At 40.9% G+C, this 21,376-nt stretch overlaps 1 long non-coding RNA gene across 1 annotated transcript in view; it reads right to left on the bottom strand.

The window, feature by feature from the left end:
• LOC137770131 (uncharacterized) overlaps positions 1-2,358 on the bottom strand; it is a 31,105-nt gene extending 28,747 nt beyond the window's left edge. Inside the window, exon 1 of the long non-coding RNA XR_011075129.1 lies at positions 2,192-2,358. This is a non-coding gene — a long non-coding RNA (uncharacterized lncRNA). The remainder of the gene's footprint in view (positions 1-2,191) is intronic.
• Positions 2,359-21,376: the final 19,018 nt, after the last annotated feature.

The following is a 21,376-nucleotide window of genomic DNA, read 5'->3' as shown; positions in this document are numbered from 1 at the left end:
AGGATCTGCCTGCCAATGCAGGGGACATGGGGTCGAGCCCTGGTCCAGGAAGATTCCACATGCCACGGAGCAACTAAGCCCATGCACCACAACTACTGAGCCCACATGCCACAACTACTGAAGCCCGCACGCCTAGGGCCCATGCTCCACAACAAGAGAAGCCACCGCAATGAGAAGCCCGCGCACTGCAACAAAGAGCAGCCCCCACTCACCGCAACTAGAGAAAGCACGCACGCAGCAACGAAGACCCAAAGCAGCCAAAACAAAAAACAAAAAACAAACAAAAACAAACCAGGATACAGAACATTGTATAAAATAGTTTACTGTTTGTGTCAAAAAAAGAAAGAAAATAAGTGTATTTGTATTTCCTCCCAACTAGTTGTCTTTGGGATAGGGTGCATTTGGAACAGAGCAAATAGGTTGCAAGGATGTGAAACAGATTTTTCACTATATACTTTTTTACATTTCAATATTTGAATCACATGACTATAAAACATTTTACCAAACAGGTTAAAAATAGATTGAATTTTTAAAAATCACTGAAACTCTTACCTTTAGTAGCAGAAGTTTTGAGAGTAATTCCTTAGAATTAAGTTTGCTTAACTATGAAGAAAAAGCAGGAGATCCATTTATAACAACTCCTGATAATGTGATAAGAAGTGCACTGAATGCTTTATTCCATGGTTCAGAGTGAAAGAACATTGTTTTGAACTGCAGACCTACCAAGAGCATTAACACAAGGCTACCAACATGTGCACTGGACAGATAAATCATATACTTTATCTTTAAACCTGACATAGAGGAGTCATTCATTCATTCAATAAGAACATTTCACAATGTGCTAGACTGATTCATAAAAGTGTTTTCAACAAGCTAAACTTAAAAGACAAACAGGCAGCTATTTGTTTTATTTTTAAGCATTTAAAAGTATTACTTTTTCATGACATTTGAAATGATCAGACAGCCTCATCTTTATTTGCTAAAACAGGAATTTCGCTGTTGCATGTCTGGTGCACAGACAACTTCACTTTAAAATAGTCTTCTTACTAATAATAAAAAATACTGTTCTTGTAAGGATCAGGTTTGAATTGTTTGGTAATACCAAGGTAGTACAAAGAAAAAAAAAGTTTTAATAAAACAGTACACCTAATAACCAGAGGAAAATACTTTTGAGATTTTGGAAGCATTTGTTTCGATACAGTAGCCAGATAATATTATGTCAAATATCATAAGAGGAGCGGATGGGAGATGCCACGTCCAGCAGTATAAGTGTCTACAGACGGTAGTGGTGGACTGTAATGGTGGATTAGTCCTACTACCATGGTGTAGGGATGGAAATCAAGGACAAGGAAGGTATGTTTTGAACTGGGGAGCTAAAAATCTAAAAAATCCAGGTCAATTTATAGTTATACTTTATATACCCATAAGGGCCATGGCGCAGGTCCAGTACCAGTGGGAGGTCAGCTTAGAGTTAAGCCTCGGGGGATGTAGAAGCTAATGGTCAGAAATCCAGAAAAAAGTCGTGTAAGGCCCGAAACCCCTTAGCGGAGGAGAGGGAGACAATGATTCTCCTAAGGATGAGAATAAGCTCCTAGGACACCGGCTCACTCCCAGGAAGTCCCAAGGGAGAGAGAAGGTGACGGTGACGTGGCCGCATCATGAGTCACTAGGACGCACGCTCCTCACTCCAGCTCTCTCGAGAGCACGTTACACAAGACAGAATCCCCGGGATCGCCGCTGGCCTGTGGCACTCTTCCCCAACCCTCAGCATGGCGATCACGACAGTCTCAGCAGATGCGGGCGAAGACCTCTTGTCCCGACACCCCTGACCTCCGGTTCCCCAATCACCTTCTCCCCCAGAGCCCAAGAGGGGCAGACAAGCGGACACACAGCTCTGGACCCGGGAGGAAGAAATGGTGGAAGTGTGGCTCGGGGGACAACGCAGGAGGCAGTCGTGTGTTGCGCATGCGGCAAAGGAAGGGCACCAAAGCCGCCGCGGAGGCAAAGACACACAGTCCAGAACTAGCACTCTCCAGCGCAAAGTCGCGCGCGACGCGGCATCACGTGACAGCTGAGCCAGCCATCTGTCACGTGATCCCTCGGTGGCGGGGAACCTTAGTAGGCAGTGGTAGCCCTTAGACCGTCACGTGAGCCTCTGATGGGTCTCAGGCTCCGGATCAGCTTCCATTACCTTTAGCTGCACCTAAACTGGCGCCGTCCTCTCGCATCTCCTTGCTTCCGGGAGATGGGGACGCCCCCCTCTTAATAAATAGGAAAGAAGTTTGAGCAGGCGGGAGGAACAGGTGCATAGAGCACCGAGCGAAAGTCCGCACCAACGCTCTAAGACCAGAGTGTAGCCATGCGTGTCCCGTGATACAATAGGCTCCGTTGAGGTCCTGCAGGGACGCTGCCGCGTGGTGACGTCAGAACGCGGCTTCCGGGGCAAGGGGCGTCGCGGCCCGGCTGCGCCCCGAGTGGTTTCCCGGTTTCTCCCTTGGCGCGTAGTGATCACAGCTTATGTGCGTTTGCTTCACTTCTGTGGCCCGAGCACTGCACAGTCTGCTTCCCGGAATGGAAAAGTCCTGGGGAGGAACCTCTTTGTCCATGTGCAGGAAAACAGTTTAAAAGCAAATTGAAAGAGGAGTCCAAAGCCTTCTCGCAAAGAAGACTCCAGGCCACCCAGGCTTTCTTGGCAAGTTAAACCAAACATTATGAAGAAAACATAATTCCCTTTTTTTTTTCTGCTTTCTCTCTCTTTTTTAAAACCATTTTTTAAAAATTGAAGTATAGTTAATTCATAATGTTGTGTTAGTTTCGGGTGTACAGCAAAGTGAATCAGTTATACGTACACATATATCTATCCTTTTTAAGGTTCTTTTCCATTATAGGTTATTATAAGATATTGAATGTAGTTCCCAGTGCTATACAGTAGGTCCTTGTTGTTTATCTATTTTATGCATAGTAGTGTGTATATGTTAATCCCAAACTAATTTATCCCCTCCCTCATCCCCTTTGGTAACCATAAGTTTGTTATAACCATAATTCCCATATTAATCAAATACAATACTTATAGAAAAATGGGGAAGGGAAGGCAAAAACAGGGAACACTTCAACTTTTTATGAGGGTTAGTATAACGCTGATAGGAAAACCTGACAAGGAGAGCAAATTGAAGGAAAATGGTATTTACAGTTTACTCATGAATGTAGGTGCAAAAACTGGTAAGCAAAATATTAGCCAAATTTAGTTTTATATAAGGAGAATAACACGTTTTGAGCACGTTGTTTTAACACCAGAATTCAAAGTATTAATTGACTAATGGAAAGAATATGATTATCTCAATAATTGAAGAATAAATGATTAAATCAAATACTTATTCATGATAAATGCTCATGGAAAACCAGTGATGGAAGGGAAACTAATCTAATAAAGGGTATCTGCAATAAACCATATACCAAACATCCTACTTAATGGCAAAATGTTTAAAGCTTTATATTCCTTACAAGGTTCTGTTGACGAACCTGGGACCTTAGACTCTATAGTGTTTCCCCGCTCAGCCTGGATTTTGTTGATTCCATATACATGGAGCATTTCAGCATGTTTCTCTGTCCTCTCTGTTTCCTGCTAATTGGAGCTGGATTATTTTATTTCTTGAAACATAGTAGTCATAGTTGTTTTGTAATCTGTATCAGTTGTTTTGTAATCTGTGTCATGATAGTTCTAATGTCTGAATTATTTTCAGGTTCCTTTCTGCTGCCTGATATATGTGCTGTGTATGGTCCGTGGTGTCTGGTTTCTTTGTGTCTTCACTTTTTAACCTTGAAAAACGATTTGTGAGAAAAAGGTATTTGTGGCTGCTTTCAAAGAGGATTTTTGTTTGTTCCTGCTGGGTGCCTTGAGGCTTTCTCAATCAGAGACCAGTTTTCATGGGTGGAGTTTCCTTGGGCCATTGCTAACCCAGGCTACAAATCTGAGCAAGAGCTGCCCAATGGCTGCCCATCTATTCAAAGATGGGAGTTTTTTTAAACTATCTTTTCTTTCTCCTATGTAAAAGCAAACCTTTTTTTTTGTCATTGTAAAAGCAAACTTTCCTAAAATTCTAGGGTACTGGTTCATACTTCCCCTTAGGGTATAGCCTGTGAAATCGCAGCTTAATATGGGTAGAATCACATTATACCATTTTCACCTTGGGTAGCCCTGGACCTTGTCTGCTCATTCCATGCCCAATGAAGCAACTAAAAATAAAAAATAAAAAAGCTACATGTTCCCTGACTAGAAAATGTCCTCAGGGCAAGAATAGCTTTTGTGCTCTGGTGCCCCATTTGCTTCTTTCGGTTTCTGCCTTCTCTTAGCTTTTGGCCTAATAGTTCCTTACCTTCTTTCAGTAATTTGATGCTTTTGAGATTTTTTTTTATAGTTTATCCAGCATCTTTAGTCATTATCAGTGGGCATATTAGTTTGAATAACCTAGCCCATGATAACTGGAAATAGAAATTTGAGATTTCATTATTTTCTTTAGTTTCTTGCTTTTATCTCTCTCTCTCTCTTTTTAAAAAATCTTTGGCCATGCCACGCATCATGCAGGATCTTAGTTCCCCAACCAGGGATTGAACCCACGTCCCCTGTAGTGGAAGTGTGCAGTCTTAACGACTGGACCACCAGGGAAGTCCCTCTTGCTTTTATATATCAAGACACCTTGCTAAATGTTACATTCTTGCATCACACTATTTTTTTTTCCTTAACTGTGTGCTTTGTAGGCCATTGCTCCATTTTCTCCTAGCATTGAATTTTGATATGGAGATTGCTAAAGCCAGCCTGATTTTCTCTATCCTTTATAGCTGACATGCTCCTTTTCTATGTATAAACCACTTTTTCAGGGTCAGACTTGGAGAAAATGTACTATAGTGAGTCTCTTAGCTATTGAGTACCTCCTACTGCAAGATAAGTAGGCAAAGAATAACCTCCAACTTCCAAAGAGCATGCAGGAAATCAGCTAAATTTCTTTTGTTCTAGTTTTATGTATTTCACACACATAGATATATGACTGAAGATGCAAATATGGATAATTGTGGACATACATTATTTTTATTGGAAACCTACTATGTGCTAGTAATTGTGCTATGTGCTTGATTTATATCTTTGAACATAAGACATACATCCTTGATCATATTCAATTCAAAGAGCTAGGTATTCAAGAATAACCAAACAACTATTATTTAGAGTTGTGATAAGTGCAGCCAGGACAAAGTACAGGGTGTTATGAAAGCATAAAACAAAGACCTAACCTAGTTTAGGAGATATGGATAAGTTTCAGTGAATAAGTCACAAATTAATTAGAGACCTGAAGGATAAGGAGGAATTGGTCAAGTGAAAAGTTGTGCAGTGAGCCTGTGGGCAAAGGAGATTATGTGCAAAGGGCCCGAGGTTGAACAAAGCTTGATGACTTCTAGGAACTGAAGAAAAGTTACCACTACAGCAGCATTATGAACAAAGAGGAGAATTGCCAATGAGTGTGGAAAGTCAAAGCCCAGGTCATAGAGGCTTTGTGGACAACGTTAAGGAATTGTGACTTCATCCTGATAGTAAAGAGAATTATTAGAAGTTTTTTAAGCTAGAAAAAGATTTGGTCATACTTTTGTTTTTATAATACAGTATTATTCTAGCTGCAAATGGAGAATGGGCGTGGACACAAGTAGAAATGAAGGCTCCAGTTAGCAGATGACTGTAGGAGTCCAAGAAAAGACAAAGACATTTTGAACTATTGTGGTGATAATAAAGATCTAAGGAAGTGTATTCACAAAATATTCAGAAGAAGGATCCTTGGGGTATGGGGATGTATTAGATGTAATGAGATTATCAAGAGTGCTGCCAAGCTTGTCTGAAGGAATTCCTCTCATTTCTCCCAGGAAAGCAAAGATTTATATTCTCCTTCTGGAATAAGGCTTTACTATTCAGAAAGTGGTAAACATTGAAAGTTAGGTCAATATGAAACTTAATAGAGTCAAACACAAAGAGTCAGAGGAGGAAAGAGAAGGAAATTCCTGTAGAAGGAGCTAAGTAAAAGCTGTACAGCTTTGGGGGCTCTTAGGGAAATCAGAAGAGTTAAAGGAGTTCCAGTTGGGGACCTGCTTTTTGGACTCAGTCCCTGCCTGCACTCCCACATGCCTTCCCTTACCCTTCACGGACCCCAAGTGTCATCCTTGTTTCTGGGATCTAGCCTCCATGCTCTGGCTCTCACCAGTGTCCCCTGTGTGGCTCAGATACTTTCCACCCTTTGGATTGGGCCCTATCTAGTTCCAGCCTCTGAGGCTAAAGCACAGTGACCCTCTACCCTAGTTAGACAAAACTTGGTTTCCTGGTTTATAGCTACCAGTTATTGAACATCCACTCTATAGCATTCTCTTTACATGGAAGCTACATTATGTCATTTAATCCTGACAACTTTGAGGGAGAAGCATTATTGCTCTTTCCATGTTAAAGATGAGGAAAATGTGGAAACTGAGGCTCAAGGAGTTTAAGGGACTAGCCCAAGTTCACAGTGATTGGCAGATCTGTGGTTCTAACGCTGGTCCGCCCACGCCGGAGCCCTGACTTCATGGGGTGCTATGACTCTGGTTTAGTCTCTCAGCTTTACCTCAGGTTCTTAACCTCTGCCTGTGTTTGCAAGCCCAGTCTAGAAATACTACTTGGTTTCTGATGGTTTTCTTTGTGTAAGCATTTGGCTTATCATTCTTAACCCTCGACTGCACCCCTGATTCCTTCTAACTTTGCAGTAATGGCACACAGGAAGAGCCAGAGCCCTGCCTATGAGAAAGCAATTTCTGTCAGCTTAACTCTATTTGGAACACTGAGGATAAGAGGATTAATTCTTGGGCAGCTTTGCTGCTTAGCTAATTGATTATTTGTAATTTTCCTATTAATTTTTTGGCTGCACCCCTTGCTTTCTTTAAGAGTCTCTTAAGTCCACTTTCTGTTTGCACTGTGTATCTTCCTTTGAATAACACAGAGATATATGTTAGGTTTAGGAATGCAGTTATTTACCTCTGCATTATCTTGTATTGGTAAAAATCTGAAACAAACTAAATGTACTTAATCTGGTTAAATATAATATAATTATCCATTAAATGGAACTCAATGCAGCCATTAAAAAGTTATAGAATAATAATTCTGTCATGGAAAACTATTACCAATGTACCTTAGTTTTTAAAAAAAAGCTAAACTGCACGTTTAGCATGTTGCTACTTTAAAAATTATATATATACATATACATTTGTTTCAAATAATGCATTTAAAACTTATGCTATACATAAAAATATTGGGAGGTTAAGTGATTGGACTTCAGAGATATTGTTACCTTTTAATTTTGTTTCCTCTTCCCCTTTATAAAAAAACTTTTCAACATTGAGCACAAGCTTATTAAAGATAGAAGCTTGTTAAAAATAACATTTCCATGATTTCTACAATGCAGATTTCTATGATTCTGTTATTTGGTTTCAGTTCTCGTAAAGATATAGAGTACTTTGGGGAAGATTAGTATTTTATTATTTATTGATCATTTTCCCTTTATATCACTGTGAAGCAAGTTGATTTGTTCTTAGTGCTTACTGTTTCTAACTTAGATATCTGAAAGTCTTGGTTCAGGTCTTAATGGTACAGTTTATTTCTAGGACATTAACATGCAGAGGGTTTTGTATTTCTTTAGTGCAGTGGTTCTCAAGCAAGGACACTGTAGAAATCTATGAGAATAGTAACCAGAGGCGGTGGCCTGTTGCTTGGATTTCCAAAAGTTTAGCAGGCACTGGGGTACAGATGAAAGGGCATAGAGTTGAAAGTTGATAGACATGGGTACAAAACCTAATTCTTTTCTCAACTAGCTTTGGGAAAGAAAACAAGTGAAACTGTCAGGGCCTCCATTTTCTTACCTTTAAAATGGGGATAGCAGTATTAACTCAGAGGGTTACGGGGAGATCTGAATTAGAGTAACCCTATGTAAAGAGACTGATGCATGAAAGATACTCAAATAAACAGTCGTGTTCTCACTCCCCTCTACAACAGAAACCACATGTACCAGCAACGACTATTCACAGGATAACCTAAATCTCTCATTTCTTTGATTTTGGTTGTAATCATATCACTTTGCTATGGGGTCATTTCTGTTAGAATTTTAGGTTTCTCAGTTACCCCCTCATTACTGCCAAAAGCTCTGTTGTACTTTTGGTAACCAAAATTTCCCAAAACCTGGGATCCATTAACAAAACAGTGTTAAAATGGTCTTTGCTGAGAGGGAGGACAGGGTTACTTAGCTAGGACTGCACCTAACTTTTGAAGTGAACACTAGATGGCAGCATTCAGGTGGGATTTTATGCATCAGACCAAATGGGCTACTTTCCCCCTACTCGCCCCCACCCAAATAAAAGAAAAAAATGAACAAGAAAACCCCACAAGCCCAGTGATCTTCCTGCTTGCCTTAGTTAGGGACAGTATTTGAGAATGCAGTTTGCCAGTAGCTAAACTATAAGAAGTACACTTGGGAGAGGTGAATAATAGTAAAAGGTTATTATAGTATTTACTTGTGCCAGGTGCTGTTCTAAGCACTTTTACTTATGGTAAAACAAAGAGTAAATAAATTAACAAACAAAACTCTAACCTACAAGCCCCTACCCCCCATTAAACTTCTTAGAAAAAGTAAACATGAAGTGATTTCCTCTTTCTCATAGTGGATGGGCAGGTAGGTTTTTTTTCAATCTCTTCCTTCTTTATCACTTTCATTCATGCTTTCAACAAAATAAGTGTTTCTCACAACATTGTAAATCAGCTGTACTTCAATTTAAAAAAAACTATAGCTTAAAAAAATAAAATTAATTCAAAAAAAATCTCAAAACGAGTATTTCTTAAGTATATACTATATTTAAGGTACTAAGTGTGTCAGTTTGTGGCAGAGATAGGAAGGTAAAATAATTCACATAAGATTAAGCCTCTAGCCTTTAAGGGCACTGCAAACTGAAGAGGAAAGAGCACTGATACTGTAGAACAAGGTGGAGTGTGCAGCAAAGGAGCTGTGAGTCATTTTATATTGGGATGAGCATAGAGTGAGAAAGAGAATTAATATTTATTGACAGCATACTACATTCCAGGACCCTGCTAGGCACTTTATATACAGTGTTTCAATTATGAACATTTATTTTCATTTATGTAAGTGGTTGTTAATATTTCCATTTCTGGCTGGGGACATTGAGTCTTAAGCAGGGTAAGTAACCTGCCCCCACGGCACAGAGGAAGGGGTAAAACAAGGCATCTTGGATGAATAACAGTTGCTGCTTTTTGTTTCAATTTAAAAAGAGAATACAGGGACTTCCATGGTGGCGCAGTGGTTGAGAATCTGCCTGCCAATACAGGGGACACGGGTTCGAGCCCTGGTCTGGGAAGATCCCACATGCCGCGGAGCAACTGGGCCCGTGAGCCACAGTTACTGAGCCTGCGCATCTGGAGCCTGTGCTCCGCAACAAGAGGCCGCGATAGTGAGAGGCCCGCGCACCGCGATGAAGAGTGGCCCCCACTTGCCGCAACTAGAGAAAGCCCTCGCACAGAAACGAAGACCCAACACAGCCATAAATAAATAAATAAAAATTAAAAAAAAAAAAAAACTTAACTAGCAACTTTCACATTATGCATTTAAAAAAAAAAAAGAATACAGATGTATTTTTCAGGATATAAAGTAATAGATGTACATTACAGGATGATAGAGTTTTGACCAGCCAAGTGGAGGTAAAAGAAGCTCTAGGCACAGAATGGACAAAGACACAGAAGCCAGAGGATTTGGGGCTGGAATAGCAGATATTCAGTCTGATAAGAATGTGTGTAAACAGTGCTTATTTTATTTTATTTTATTATAAATTTATTTATTTATTTTCGGCTGTGTTGGGTCTTCGTTGCTGCATGTGGGCTTTCTCTAGTTGTTGCAGAACCTGGACTCGATAGTTGTGGTGCATGGGCTTAGTTGCTCTGCGGCATGTGGGATCTTCCCAGACCAAGGCTCGAACCCAAACCCGTGTCCCCCGCACTGGCAGGTGGATTCTTAACCACTGCGCCACCAGGGAAGTCCCAACAGTGCCTCTTTTTTAATAAATTTATGTATTTATTTATTTATTTGTTGCCTGCGTTGGATCTTCGTTGCTGCGCGCGGGCTTTCTCTAGTTACGGTGAGCAGAGGCTACTCTTCGTTGTGCTGTGTGGGCTTCTCATTGTGGTGGCTTCTCTTGTGGCGGAGCACAGGCTCTAGGCACACAGGCTTCAATAGTTGTGGCTGGTGGGCTCAGTAGCTGTGGCTTGCGGGCTCTAGAGGTCAGGCTCAGCAGCTGTGGCGCATGGGCTTAGTTGCTCCGCGGCATGTGGGATCCTCCGGGACCAGGGCTCGAACCCGTGTCCCCTGCATTGGCAGGTGGATTCTTAACCACTGCACCACCAGGGAAGCCCCAACAGTGCCTCTTTTAAAGGGGAAAAGAATCGAGTTTAGAAATCTGCCCCGGGATGGAAGTTACCTGTGAAGTAGATCATTTAGGAGAGTCCTCCATTTGACGCAGCACCTCTGCTCTAGTTCAGCCCCTGTTGTATTTTCCCTGTTGCCTTCCACATTTTGATCGTATCCACAGGACTCAGATTGGTGAGGGACATCAAGTTCTGGTCCCCCACACCTGAATAGTTTTGATTTTTTCGCTTCAACACACACTTTTTCATTCCAAAGCCACCTTCATGCTAAGCACTGGCCTGTAAGATGAATGTGCAGATGCCACTTACATTGGGTCCCTGCCTCAGGTCCTCCCCTCCAAACCCCTGCTAAATTGGCAGATCCTAGAGCATAGTAGGGGACATGTGGGCCACTCCCTTTATATTTTCTTGCACATTCAGAGTGGTTAAAGCACAGACTTTAGTCAGACACACCCACCTTTGATGAAATATGGTAGGAGAAAAGTGAGAATCCCAGCATTAGAGCCCGGATTCTGAAGAAGGAAGTGCTCAGGTTGTCAGCAACACTGTGCTGAGGGCTTTCTCAGTCTCTGTGTGCTTCAGGAAATATGGGAGCCCACCCTCAGGCTGCTGAAGCCCCTAAAGGCACATAGTCTCTGCCTCTGACTTGTCTGGAAGGTCTTCAGCCTTTGACTAATGCCTAACTCCTCCTGACCTTGGGCTTCCCTGACCCTTGAACAGTCTGCTTTCATGCTGGGTTGATTAACACAGAGGAGATAGAGGAGAGTGGGTGGTTAAAGGGAAGCCTGTATGCCCTGAATAAGGGAGTAATGAAGTAATTGGCAGTGGAAATGTTACAGGAGCAGGACCCTGCTGAGGAGTGAATGAAATCAGGCTGCACTGAAGTGGAAATGTTAATTAAAAAGGGAAGATATGATCTGTAGTGTGCAGGCTCCTGGTCATCCTTGTCCTCAGGTCAGAGGCTAACACTCATGGTGTTTCTGCAGAGGGAAGACCTTGGGGGAAGCGATCTTTGGAGACATGAGTTAGTACCTCTTAGGATCTGCTTATTGCTCCTCAGAGCTGAGGGAGAGAGAACACAGGCCAGGCCCAGTTCTCCCCGAACCCATCATCTGCCCTTGGGACCCATTTCATATAACTGGAGTAGAATCCTAACCCTGGGGTGAGGACCGAGTCAGAGACCAGGGATCTCCAAGGATTCTCAGCGAGATGTTGAGGAGTCAGAATGCCACAATGGCATGGCCCACTCTGAAGCCATGTGAGGAGTTGTGGTATAGAAAGAAATATATTTGGTCTTTGTCCTTAGTTCCTGGCACAAAGCTCCTAAAGCCCTTGGAAGTTCCAGAGTGAAAGGAGTGTCTTTTAAAAGTTATTCATACCAGAGTTAATGCTGACTTAAGGTGGAGTCCCTAGATAGCCTCAGGATAGGGCTAGTCATCAGAACGACCAAGTGATTAGAGGGCTGAAGATGTCAACCCCACCCGCTGACCTCCAGGAAGGGAAGGCAGAGGGACACTATAGATTAAGCTGTATGAAAATTCTTGAGCTACAATGTTTGATGAGCTTCTGTGTTGGTGAATGCACTCATGTGCAGGGAGGATGGTGCACCGCAGTTCCACAGAGACAGAAGCTCCTGTGCTCAGGACCCTTCTGGACCTCGCCCTATGTACCTTTTCATCTGGGTGTTCATCTGTATCTTTTATGATATCCTTTAAAATAAACTGGTAAAGATAGGAAGTATTTCTCTTGAGTTCTGTGAGCCACTCTAGCAAATTAATTGAACTTGAGGAGGTGGTCAAGGGAACCTTCAATTTACAGCTGGTCATTCAGAAGCACAGGTGACAACCTGGACTTGCAAATGGCATCTGAACTGGGGACAGTCTTGTGGAACTGAGCCCTTAACCTGTGGGATATGACGCTGTCTTCAGGTAGATAGTGTCAGACTTGAGTTAAATTGTAGGACATTCAGTTGGTGTCCCCTGAGAACTGGAGAGTTGCTTGATGGTATTGGAAAACACTCCAGGAGTCAATGCCCAAGGCTGAGCTGGTCACAGAGCTTTGGCAATGATTGACCTGGTTTTGGCCCCAAGTCCCTCTCACTTCATTCCCTGCTGCGGGCCTTGACCTACCCCAAACTCTATAGTAATCCACTAATCTGGTCTCTAAATTGGGGAAATACATAGGAGGTTAGTTTTCTGCTTAGCCTGGGGTGGGGATGGGTCCACCTGGACCTTATTTCCTGGTTCCAGTAACTGGGATTTTAGCTGGATTTTAGTAACAGGCACTCTATATCATTCAGTGACCGTGTCACCCAAATTATCTTAAGTTCTAAGTAGATTTTCTATTCCCCCAGTGTCTCTAGGGCCTCACCGATTCCTTACAGTATTGGAGTTTATCCTCAAATTTAAGCGACTGGACCTTTCTTTGGAGTTACTGCTTGCTAGAACTTCTGCCTACTAATAGCCTTAAAAAAAAAAAAAAAAAAGTTTCTTGAGGCCAAGCTTTGGCTGCTGGTGGTGAAAGATCCTCTTCTCACCCCACAGTGGCTATTGCTAAACAGCTGAACCTCTCAGATTCCAATCTCCTGAAGGCTCCACACTCGCATTCTTATGCTTCCCCCTGAACTGTGAACTGACCCATGACCCTTCCCATCTAACAGGCTCTCCAAGTCCCTCCTCGGGAAGTATCACCACCACCACCACCAGCCAATCCCAGTCTGACAAATTAATTAGGGGTTATCATCTCCACTCTACTCCTTTTTTTCTTTTTTTTTTGAGGACTGTATTTGTATGCGCTCCAACTTCTCCAGACGTATGGATGATCTGTTCATCTTCTGATACAGTGTCTCTATATCCATTGCATTTCCTTTCCAAAATGGGTAGAGGAGGTTCTATGTGTTATTTCTGAGGTCATTTTTGTAGAGAGAATAGGATTTGAGGGTGGAAAAAAAAACAAAAAAACCGACCTATGGTTTATTTGCCCTTTTCACAAGCTGCCCACCAAGTGAACTTTGGAATTGACTCTGTGATACCTGTTGGTGTAAAACTCTGACCAGAGAGTGCTGGATTACACCACTGAGGTCAGCACTGGCCAGGAAAACCCATGTAAATGTGTCATCCAGTGCCACAAGGGTCAAGGTCAGCCTACTTTTAAAACTTTCTCTGTTCACTGTTCCCTCAAGCCACCATGGGATTTTCCTCCCTTTTATCACCAGACATCTCAAGCAGATGATTGGAATCTGCTGCATCCCTTCCCACATCACTCTCAACTTTAGCCCTGCATAGACAGGCTCTAGACCTGGGGTAATTGCCTCTCAGAGGTCACAGGAGTTTTCTCTGTGCAAACTCCAGTGAATCTTTTCCTGTTTCTCTTTCCCCTGACCTCCCTGGGGCATCTGGGCACAGTGCCCCCACCTTGTCTGACATTTTCTCCTCTCTGGTCTCCAAGACTCTAGGCCAACCCATGTCTCCTCCCTCTTTCTCAACCCTTTTCCTTGCTTCCTGCAGGGTCTTTGCTTTCTCTCCTCAAATATGGATGACCCTCAAGGTTTGTTCTGATCAGTTTGGTCAAACCCCTCCCCAGAGAGCTTACGTGGACATGACATATATCCCCCCCACCCGACCTCCCCCTGGAAGTAGGTGGTTCTCAGGCCCAGATCCCTAGACCTGACCTCTGATCTTACATTATTACTGACCTGCTGTGTCCTTTCCCTGAGTACCCCTTCACCCCAACATCAAACTCACCTTTCTGGAGGCAAAGTCAACATCCTACACCCTGAACTTGCTTTCCTCCTGGACGGCCCTATTTCCATTATGTCTGCCAACATCCCCTCATTTCCTAGACTCAAAACTTGGGACTGACCTTTTATTCTTTTTCTCTTGTCCCTTACCTATTCATAGGAAGCATCTTCATTATGTCTTAATAATATCAAGTACTATTTTTGTTTTAATGTTTTAAAATATTTTCAGGAGTGCATTTTTCCATCATAATTCCCCTACATTAATATTAGGCTTAATTATATATATTTAATTTATTATGGGGTCAATGTCTCCTTTTTAAATGATTGGATACTTAGTATTTAAATATAACCATAGGTACTTCTTTGACTGTAAGGGTGTCCCAATTCCCTTCTCCTGGCTTTTCTACAAACACAGAGGCTGGAAAAGCTGAGCCTTCCCAGTATACAGAAGTGGCCGGCAGTGAGACCGGGTCTGACTAATAAGATTCAAGGGGAAGTCTGCTGACTCATCTATTAGGTAAGGCTAATTGACGACTGAGTTTCTTAATCCAATTCCTATATTTTCTTTTTTTTAAAAAAATTGAGATATAATTGACATATAACATTTTATGAATTTTAGGTGTACAACATAATGATTTGGTATATGTATATACTGTGAAATGATCACCACAATAAATTTAGTTAACATCCATCACCACACATAATTACAAATTTTTTTTCTTACGATGAGAACTTTTAAGATCTACTTTCTTAGAAATTTTCAAATATTCAACACAATATTGTTGACAGTCGTCACCATGCCTTACATTACATCCCCAAGACTTATTTGTCTTATAACTGGAAGTTTGTATCTTTTGACCACCTTTACCCATTTCTCCCACTCCCCTACCCCCACCTCTGGCAACCACCAATCTATTCCCTGTATCTATGAGTCCAGTTTTTTTAAGATTCTCCTTATCAGTGAGATCATATGGTATTTGTCTTTCTCTGTTTGACTAATTTCACTTAGCATAATGCCCTCAGGGTCTATCCGTGTTGCTGCGAATGGAAGGATTTGCTTCTTTTTTTATGGCTGAATAATATTCTATTGTATATATACACCACATTTTCTTTATCCATTCATCTGTTGATGGACACTTAGGTTGCTTCACCTATATTTTCTTTTCTTTTTTAAAAAATAAATTTATTTATTTTATTTATTTATTTTTGGCTGCATTGGGTCTTCATTGCTGTGTGCAGGCTTTCTCTAGTTGCCGCAAGCAGGGGCTACTCTTTGTTAGGGTGTGCAGGCTTGTCACTGCTGTGGCTTCTCTTGTTGCGGAGCACGGGCTCTAGGTGCGCAGGCTTCAGTAGTTGTGGCACGCGGGCTCAGTAGTTGTGGCTCATCGGCCCTAGAGCTCAGGCTCGGTAGTTGTGGCGCACGGGCTTAGTTGCTCTGTGGGATGTGGGATCTTCCTGGACCAGGGCTCAAACCTGTGTCCCCTGAATTGGCAGGCGGATTCTTAACCACTGTGCCACCAGGGAAGCCCTCACCTATATGTTCTTATTGAAGAAACAGAATAATTTCCCCCAGGGAGTTCTACACTTCAGCCATGTTCTCAGGGTGTTTTACATCCTCGTCTCTTCTCTAAGGCCATAGAGACGACCTCACCACCTGCACATTCCCATGGATTCTGTAGGGAGGAAGTGATCAAGCAGAGTCCCACAGGCACAGAAAGCAGGTTGGTGGTTACCAAGGTCTGAGGGGAGGTGGGAAGGAGAAGTAACTGCTTCATGGGTATGGATTCTCCTTTTGGAGTGATAAAAATGTTTTGGGTCTAGATGGTAGTGGGGTTTGTAAACATTGTGAATGTACTAAATGCACTGAATTGTTCACTTTAAAATGGTTAATTTTATGTTATGTGAACTTTATCTCAATTAAAAAAAAAAAAAAAGAGTCCCACTAGCAGAAACATCATCCTGCCCTACTTGTTCTTCCCAGGAAGAGGAGGGATGGGGAATGGTGTAGCAGCGGCGTGTAGGTACATGAGTCACAAACTGAGGAGAACCAAGAATTCTCCACCCTCTTTGTTGCTCCTCTCCCATGGTTTACTTAGGGGTATTGACAGTGAAATGGACTGGCCTCACATCAGGCCCAAGAGAAAAGGAAAGAAGTTTGTTGTAACTTAGGAAAAGCATGTCATAGAAAGACTTCCATTATTATAAAGGCAGACATAAAATACAATGAATAAAGTTAGTTACTTGATGCAAACATAAAAGTTCATTGTTATACAGCTATTTTTTATTATTAAAAATAAAGTTCCCAAATAATGTTCTGGCTTGTGTAATAATGAGAAAGAGGGATTCAGCAATTCATCCAGACAAATCACCGGTGGACACTTGCAGGACCTCAGGTGAGAGCTGAGTGGATTGTCTGTTTAAAGGAATTCACACTGAGTTGTTAATGAGGCTTGGCAAGGCAGTAATTGCTTTTAAAGGAGAAACTTGTTTACACAGATGTATCTCTAGTTGGTGTATAGTGGGAAGAGATATTTTTGGACAGGGGCCACTGGTGTTCCTCTGTTCTCTGCTGCCCCACCCCACCCTTAGTCAGCCAGGAAACAAAATTCAGGTACTTACCTTTCATCTAAATCCTTTGACAATTCTGCTTCTCTTGGAAAACAAAGCATCACCAGTGTGTGTGTGTGTGTGTGTGTCCCACAAAGCATCACCTGGGAGCCAGGCCTTCTTGGCTCTCTTACTGGGAATCTAGAATATATTGAATATATGTCTTAATCCTATCTTAAGTAAAAGAGCCTGTGGTTTCACAGCATAGCATTAAGCCTATTACCACAACGCCAGCATTTACAGTGCCAATATCTAGACCTTGTTTAGACGAGAAGAAATATGCCACTATTATTTCAGCTTTTCTGTCACTTATGCCCTAATCTAATCCTAAATAATAAGGTCTCTGTATTGCAAAAGGCAGAGATTTTGGGGTAGTGAATCCTTAAAGTAATGCAACTAATCCCTGCCAGTTTCCTTTGAAACAAGATATTAGATGCTAAACCCGGGTGTCATTTAGTTCTGGTTGCAGAGCAAATCCTGAACATGATCCAAACACATGATATTTATAGATGTAAGCATTCTTAGGGCTTGAAGGATGTTTCCTGAATGCTGATCATGTGCCGGGCTCTGTGCCAGGCATGTTTAAGATGCTGCTCTGCATTTATTCTGCTTTATGATTTCTATGGATTTGAGAGAAAAAGTATAATGCAGTGGATGAGAGGAGGGAAAGAAACATTTTAAAGCATTTCCCCAGATGCTTCTCTCTAAGCCCCTCAAACCCAAGCAGTGTACTCCTTTTCTGTTTCTACATGGATGCTCTCAGATTTATCTACCAGGTGACCATGATCTGGTCTCCTGTTCCTGTCTCTCCCTGCCCAGACTTACATGGGCCCATTTTTGTGCGGATTACACGTCTTTCAAGAAGGTTTCCTTCTCCTAGTCACAAAGTGGCTGTGGACACAGAAGTGCTCAAAAGAGACAAATTTCTTTCTCCCCAGCCCTTTCCCATAGCCCAGTCATACAAAGCACTGCTGAATAAAATCACTTCTGCATTTCTTATAATATATTACTCGTATTATAGAAATTTGTTTCATCAACTGCTCTACCTGAAATATCTCATTCACTTCTCACAGTAACTGTGTGAGCTGGTACTATTTGCATCTCTGCTTTATAGTTGAACAGTCTGGGGTTTAAATTCATCCAAGGTCACCAAACTAGTGAGCAGTGAAGGCACGATTTGAATTTGGGCAATAAGACTTCAAAGCTTATGTATTTGACTACTTAACTATATTGTCTCTCTAATGTAAGTGCTGAATTCCTGTTAAAATAGACCCTTCAAGTCTAAGCATTACCATGGAATTTAGTTTGGAAATTACTAAAGGATCATGGAATACTGAGTTTTTTTGTAAGAAGCATTTTTAGTGAGAGACATTTTTGGCACACAGTTTAAAGGGACCTTGCTTTCAGATATGGCTGGGTCCAGGTTCTCAAATGATGTGATTAGAACTGGATATTTCTTTTTATTTGTCCATTTCTGTGTGATTAAACCACTTTGGGGGAGGTTGTTATATACACTGAATCTAATCCTATCTGATGTGCAACCCCAATTCTCAGAGCTCTGGGCGGATTCACTTAGCTTAGCTTGATGAGCTAACATGATAATGGAAACTAATGAATGTGGCCAGGGGGATTTACTACTCTTCTTTGCAAGGCCTGTCTCCCATGCCCACACCTGTGGCCCTGGAGTGGAGTCAGCCCATCCAAATACATGGCCTGACAATGTGGGGGAAACGCTTTCCCAAAGAAAACCATTGTGTTCTCACCAGAAGCAGGGAGAGTGGGTCAGGAAGGAACTTCAGCTACTCACTGCAGTAATTAAAGGATCTTTTCTATTTACAAGACTTGACATGCTAGTTTAATGATGAAGAAGCCTCCTGCAATAGAGAGGATCTTGGAGTTAGGACCGGAAGACTTATATTCTAGCCCTGTTTCTACTGAAACAAACTATCTAACAGTCCATTCCTTGACCTCAGTAACTTCTATAAACCAAAGGACTTGAATAAATCATTTGTGTATATATCAACTTTTAAAGTTCTATACCATTTTAAATGACTTTACCTACTCTTTCCCCCCACCCTCACTATGCTCCAGGCATGTCAGTCTTTTAGCTGCTTATTTATGGCTGTTTTTTCCTGTTTTTAAACCTTTGCCCATGTTGTTCTCTCTGCCTGGAAAATGCCTTTCCCTCTACTTGTCATCTGATTTGATATTCAGATACCACTTTAAATATCACTTCCTCAGCAAAGCCTTCCATGAATTCTCTATCTAAATGAGGTTGCCCTTGTTATATCTCTTAGAGCACCTGTTTTTTCTCTTTAGATTGATTACCAGAATTTGTATAATATAATATAATATAATATAATATAATATAATATAATATAATATAATATAGTATAATAATTATTTTGAGCGCATACTAGGAGCCAGGCACTAGGCTAATTCTAAGCACTAGGGATACAACAGTGAAGGCAATTGTTCCTGACCTCATGGAACTTACGGTCTAGTAAGGGAGAAAGTTGGAAAACAAATAAACGTATAAGATCACGGCAAGTAAACATATAAATGTGATGAAGAACAATAAAGCAAGAAGAATATAGCGTGACTTATTTTAGGCCCATTTCAGATTATGTGGCAAGGACAGGTCTCTTCAATGATGTGATATTTAAGCTGAATAAACTTAGGGGAAGAATATTCCAGGCAGAGAGAACAACAAGTGCAGAGCGAGAAAGCTGGAGCTGAAGGATCTGGGGGAGAGATGTGCATCTACGGATAGGAAAATGGCTAAACGAATTATATATTAGAATCTCATGTAGCTATTAGTTATTAATATTACATATCTGTTTACTTTTGTTCATTATTTTAACATATACAAGGCCTTTTCCCGACCAGAGTATGCATCTCTGTATTCTTTTTTTGTGTGTGTAGCTGTATTTTTATGTTTTTTTAAAATTTATCTGGAATTTAGTTTGATGTGAAGTGAAACTCTACCTTGAGCATTTTTCCAAATTCTTCTTCTTTTTTTATATATTAAGTTTTTATATATACTAGGATATACCTTGAGATTTTGGTCCATTCATCTGACTGTTGTGTCTTAGGTTAGTATTTCACTGCTTTTTTTTTTTTCTACTTTATTATTACAAGTTTCAAAATAAGAAAAAGAAAAAGAATTATATATATCATTGCCTTGATTCAACAATCATTGCCATATTTTCTTTATATGACTATCTTTTAAATTTCTTTATCACTTCAAAATAAGTTGCAGACATCATAATCTCTCTTCCTAAATACTTCATACACACCTCCTAAGAACACTTCCTACACAACCATTATCACACCTAAGATAATTAACAAAAATTCCTTAATGCCATGTAATATCTAGTCTTGCTTTTTTATAGCTAGTGTTTTGAGCCAGTACTGAATCAGAATTCTTGTGTATATCACATTGTTGTAATTTTTAAAGTTCTATCCTCATTATTCTTTATGGTAAAAAAAAAAAAAGTCCTAACAATTCTTCTTTTTTTTTTTCTGAGGCAAAATTTGCATACAATTTAATAAATGATTCTCCTAACTGTGCAGTGTGGACCCTGTGGTCCCATGAGGAAAAACAAAATACACCTCTTAGCTTTCCAGGTTTTTCCTTTTCATGGTAAAAAACCTACTCAGATATTGATGATAAATTCATATACTTCTAAAAAGACAAATATCCCTGAGAGAAAGCAAATCTACCATTTGCTTAGGAGAAACGGTTTTTAGATTCCCTTCTTATAAAAAGTAATTTGCCCTCTTTCCCCTATCCCAAATTCCTGAGGCTTTGAAAGGATAAAGAAACCAGTTTGGAGCTCTTTCAAAGGATTTATTTGCTACAGAATTGCCTGAGCCCACCAACAAGATGAACTCAGGATTTCTGTGTTTAAAAGGATTTTGCTCACTGCTTTATTTTTACCAGAACTTCAACATTCAAAAAGCAATTCTTTTTGCCAGAATTTGGCATGCCTAGAGGAGGTTAGAAAAAGATAGAATCTATAGAATTAGATGTCTAAAAATAGAAAAAAAATCCCAAACATTAAAAAATTTCTAATTTGGACAGGTCCTGAGTTGAAATCACATTCATCTGCAAAAAGAACAGTTTTAGGTCAGAAATGCTGTATTTTATAACTCCAGATCTTGACCTTGGACTTGACTGGTGAGCATTCTAGGAACTGCATGAATTGACAGGAGGGATGCCATTCCGTTGGCCAATTCTGGCATGTGTCCTGGCTTGTGAAGTTTTATAAGTCTCTCGTAAACCCAAACCTCCTGGTTCTGTGATGCCAATTGCCTAAATCTGATTCTCAATACTTTTTAAACAAATAAACAAAAAATTTCCCTGTAAGATCACACATTTAAGTATTTTTTGCTTGTGGATAGATACAGAGAAACCAAGTATGGATGTGAATTAACAATTCAGTGATGGAGCTGTGAATCTCTGGATGGCTATGTAAGCTGTAAGAAAAGTTCCTCACTGGACCCGCACTTGCTGTGCCCCAGAGGTGACCATCCAGGCAAGG

The sequence above is a fragment of the Eschrichtius robustus genome, chromosome 10, assembly GCF_028021215.1.
Source record: "Eschrichtius robustus isolate mEscRob2 chromosome 10, mEscRob2.pri, whole genome shotgun sequence".
NCBI classification, from domain to species: domain Eukaryota; kingdom Metazoa; phylum Chordata; class Mammalia; order Artiodactyla; family Eschrichtiidae; genus Eschrichtius; species Eschrichtius robustus.
This window is presented reverse-complemented; position numbering and strand designations above follow the sequence as displayed.